The 5,136-nt window shown below is 41.7% G+C and overlaps 1 protein-coding gene across 1 annotated transcript in view; it reads right to left on the minus strand.

Annotated features, from left to right (window-relative positions):
- The window catches only part of CADM1 (cell adhesion molecule 1), a 338,357-nt gene that overhangs the window by 301,562 nt on the left and 31,659 nt on the right, over positions 1-5,136 (minus strand).

Raw genomic sequence — 5,136 nt, forward strand, 5'->3', positions numbered from 1 at the left:
CAGTCTTGTCTGCTCAAGTCTGCGGACAGAGACTAGAGGCAATCTGCATCTATTCCCTTTTCCTTGACATTGAATCAATTAGCGATGTTAAATATTTAACACATTGGTCTTATTTCAGTGAACAAAACCATTCACAAGCAGCCTGGGCAGCGGCGGCAGTGCAAGACAGGGAAATGGGCCAGAGGTGAAGAAAACGGAATGGAAAGTACGTTTCTAGGTGAATGTGTATTTTAAAAAAGTATAAAAACCTATTCACAATTCGCTGAAGATGGATGGCTTGTTTCGCTCCTTCTACTGACAGGTCCTGAATCTTTATGGAGAACATTAAATTAAAGCGCATAATAGGTTTATGTAGCGTAGTACACATTGGAGACATTAGTCATGTCCCTTAAGCATTCTTCTCATTTTCTAAGCCTGACTTAAGCCCTATTTCCCCACTGATGAGGGAAGTCCGCAGTAACCCACAAACCACATCTGCAGGCTGCTGTGCCATTTTTTATATTTGTCAACAGAGGCTGCGTCCTGGACTCGAGGCCATCGCAGACTATTACATTTCCAGCATGTTTGCAGGAAACCGGGTAAAGCTAATAGGGTCTATTCAAGTGGGAAGTTTTCTATTTCTCCCTTTTCCTCTTCCAAACACACGGCGGCATTAAGGGGAGACAAAAACAAATAAATAAATAAAACCAAAAAAACAGGTGTTTTGCAGAATCCTGACTCAATAGATGAGCGGGACAATTGTGTTACTCAAGCACAGAAGCCAAATGCATACGTGACACAGCCAGAAGCTTTGAATACGAGGCCATCGAAAGACGTTGTTTGGGTGTTCCAGAACATTCTCTGCCAGTATCTGTATACTTAATCTCCTAATCCGGAACTATTCTTTCAAGTGATTTCCAGGAGGCACAGTCCTATGGGGAATCCGGTTTACAATGTTACAATGTCAGCCTGACCCACAGGAATGCTATTTAAAAGACACACAAACTACAACCACTTATCAGGGCATCTAAGCAAATTGGATGTTAATGAGAACCTGAAAAGAACAGGTAGCTTGCCAGGTAGCTGGGATTCATTAGCATTATACAGACTTCTGCATCATATTATTTTTACTGTGAAATAATTAGAGCCCTTGATCTCTGCTGTGAACACTAGGACCTCAGCATTCTGCATCAGGACTTAAAAAAAAAAAGATATCTCGGTAACAGCCAAAGAGTTAAATAAGAGCAAATAAGCAAGCTTACCCAAGGACTGCATGAACCTGGACGAGTCTCCTAATATCCTGCATCTAAAAACTTCCTCATTGCCAATTTTTTAACGCAGAGGTTCTCAACCTGTGGGTTGTGACCCACAGGAACTGTACTACAGGGCCGCAGTATTAGGAAGGTCGAGAACCACTGTTTTAATGGGTCTAGATGGCTATGCTCTGAGTGGCATGAGAGGTTTTTATAAAACTTAAAATCAGGCTCGCCTGTGGCTCAAGTGGCTAAGGCGCCAGCCACATACACCTAAGGTGGCGGGTTCAAATCCCTAGCCCAGGCTGCCAAACAACAATGATGGCTGCAACCAAAAAATGGCCAGGTGTTGTGGCAGGCGCCTGTGGTCCCAGCTACTTGGGAGGCTGAGGCAGGAGACTCGCTTGAGCCCAGGAGTTGGAGGTTGCTGTGAGCTGTGATGCCATGGCACTCTACCCAGGGGGATAGCTTGAGGCTCTGTCTCAAAAAAAAAAAAAAAAACTTAAAATCAGTAGAAATGAAATATCTGGTTAATGACTCAGCATATAAAGCCCACAGCCCATAGGTATCTGTAAAAAGAAAATAAGGAAACAATTCACTTAGGGAACAACAGCTAACACTGGTGGGGCTAGTGCCTTGTAAAATGATAAGCATTTTATAGGCATAGATATATAGATATTCCATGACCTCGTGAGATAGATATCATTGCCCCATTTTACAGATAGAAAATTAGGGTTCAAACAGGTTAAGTTACTTGCAAAAAGTCACACCGTTGGTACGAAAAAAGAGAGCTTTGAATCCCGAAAAATCTTATTCCAGAATCTGCCTCCTTCAACCTGCTATATTTGCTACCCTTAGATTTATTTTTCCAAGCGGTCAATTTTGATCAAATAACCTCTATTACATTTTACAGGAATGAAAAGTAGAATCAGTATTATAAATTTTAACCTGGGAATTTAGAATGCCTTTGGCCTAGGTTTTTCTTACTGTTTTAAAGGAGCACACCGCCTTTAATGCTAGAATGGACTTCTGCTGGAATGGAATGTCACGGAGTAGAAATTTACTGTCTTCCAGTTCAGAGTGAGCAGCAAACATGATTTCCATGTGTCCGATACAGTAAGGATTATGGGGCTCCAGGAACACAGCTATGATTGTTAGACAATGTTCATTTAGCCATACATGTAATTATTTATGTGTTTTATTTTTTGGTAAACACAGCAAAAGCCAAAAAAGCTGCCCCAAAGCCTCCCTCATTTTCCCTACCCTGTGGCACCCCCAAGACAAAATGGCAGCGACTTGTAGCACCTAGGTCTGCGGTGGTTCCTGGTCCACCAGAGTGAACGAAGGCAGAACTCGTTTGACATTTCCTGCTGACTGTGATTACAGCATCTTTTAATGAAGCTCACTTCAAATCATTTTAAATCCATTTGCTCATGTCAACATCAATGTACTCGGCATTATCTACCAATTAGTAAACCGGAAAATATTCTTTAGATAATCTGAAATCTCAGTAAAATATTCAGCATGCCATTCATTTACTATAAACTGCCCTGTAAAAACAAATTAGCAAAACCAGCTGTCACAGGACAACATAAACATCCATTAATACAACCCAACTCCTTCGGTCTCGGGAAAGGTTTCTGAGAAGAGAGAAAATGCGGTGGGAAGAGAAATCCACAAGCATTTCAAATGATTGGCAGGTGCATTCAGCCCGCGTTTGCACCAGTAGTAAGGTGTCTATTTACCTCTCCTATGTGTGAGACCAAACTTGGACTGGGAAGGAAAGGGTTAAACGCTCTTGACAATTCTTGCCATGAGGATCCAGAGTCTTTACATGGCAGTGAGTCTAGAAGGCCAGAAGAGTTCTACCATTTGTCATGCTTCATAAAGATCAGAAATGTCAAAGAGCATGAAAGCCAACCAAATACGAATACGATTATGAATATGCAAAGGAGCCATCAATTCAATGACAAGACCCAGATTCTGCACAGCCCACTTCCATCCACTGCAGAAAGCACCTCCCAAATTTACAGGAAGCCTGTGAGCACCTCACTCGCCAGCCAACATTGACTCGTCCTTTCTACAAATCAGCCTGACAAAATTCTATAATTTAAACGCGGCAATATTTCAATAGCCACCTTCCACTTAGGACCCTTTCAGTATTTTTCATTTTAATGCATTGGTTATAAATAAACTACGGCAGCACCTGTTAAGAGGGATTAAAAAACGCTTTTATATTATGAGAGACCGGGTGAGAGCGTGTTCTCTGATGAACGCACTCATGATATGCAGAAGGCGTCTGTAGTGGAGGAGCAGTATTCTTCAACAATGATTTCCATTTAAGAATCTAAATTAGGCTTCAGTCACTGATGACTACTTCGACCTTCTAAACGATATGGAACACTTCAGAGTGGGTACCTAACACAAAAGCTGCCAATCACGGCATGGAATACGCTTGAATACGCAAACCCAACTGATGGAAGGTAGAAAGGATTGAGGGTGCAAGGCTGCGCTTTCCTTGGAAAGCCATGATCCCAAAATGATGGACGGAAGCACCAGGACCAGCACAGAAGGTGCCTGCAAACAGGTTCACAAAGCATTTCCTAAATGCTCCTGGGGCCAGCCAACTATGAAGCAGCTCAATTTCCAGGACATTTCCATTTTGAGATAGGCTGGGCGGATCAAGGCATAAAGAAAGAAATGTACTCAGAAACAGGTGGCTTGTCACCAACCCCCTACTCAAAGGCTGAGCTGAGCGTGAAAAAGAGAGGGGCCGTAACAGGGACCACTTGGACTAAAACCATTTGAATTTTTAATTTTTTTCAAAAGAGAAAAGTAATCTAAAACAGTTTCGTCCTTTCAAGAGTGAATGAGTTTATGGGCACACTAGCGTTTTCTCCTTACTCTCTAAAGCAAAAACATAAGGACCTTCAAACCAAAGCAAAGAAAGAAAATGAAAGAAACTTAAAAAAATTTAAATCACAAACCCAGTCACATCCCTACATCCTCCGGAGAGAGGTCATAAATTTGTCTTAAGTTTACATTTCTCTTCTTAACATGAATTATTAAGAAAAGCATTTCATCTTGATTATAGCCAGCAATAAATTAAAGGTGAACATATTCTAAAAGTGTTTAATTTCATAACAAGGGCTACACTCAGCGTGTGCTTTTCATATAGAAAAAGGCTTAAGTGAACAAAAGCATCCTACATGTGATAGCCCTAAGAAAGACGAGTATACATCTTAAGCATTGACAAGTTTCCGACGTTGCATCCCCTATCTCTGATATTTACCAAAATTGTATTTAATGCTTTTTCCACATTTTGCAAAATAGCTGCCTGCTCACTAAAAACAGTCCAGTCACAGAGGAAATTACAAAGAAAGGCTGTAAGTACAATGTCAGTCTTGTATTCCCAGCACTACATTACGTGAGATGAGACAGGCGCTCCGGGAAGAAAAAAGTTTGAAGACCCCAGATTTAGAGCTTTCCCCACACTACTAAAGGCTCTCCTAGAACAGATGATTCGCCAGCTCCAGAAGAAAAGAACAGACAAAACTTCATGAATAGGGGTATTTGTTCCACTTCTGAAACTTAGTTTCTATTTAGACTACAATTTCCCCCGAAAAAGCAATTAGCGACTTATCACAAAAACAGCTGATGCACCTTCCATCATCTTGGGGGGGGGGGTGCTTCTGTCGGGGTGGTATGCCCGTGTCTCTTTCAGAAAGGCACAAGGAGAGGGGAGGTGGAGAGGAAGCAACTTATTGTGATTCTTATGTGGGCTTTTAAGTTTTCAGAAGCAGAAATCAGACAGTTGTGCCCCAAATTTTCATGTATCCCCTGGTCAGTAAATGAACGTAAGGCTACAGAAGACCTGGACGGGACAGGCTACCTACGATGCAAG

The sequence above is a fragment of the Otolemur garnettii genome, unplaced genomic scaffold (assembly GCF_000181295.1).
Source record: "Otolemur garnettii isolate 467f Iridium unplaced genomic scaffold, OtoGar3 scaffold00086, whole genome shotgun sequence".
Taxonomy (NCBI): Eukaryota; Metazoa; Chordata; class Mammalia; order Primates; family Galagidae; genus Otolemur; species Otolemur garnettii.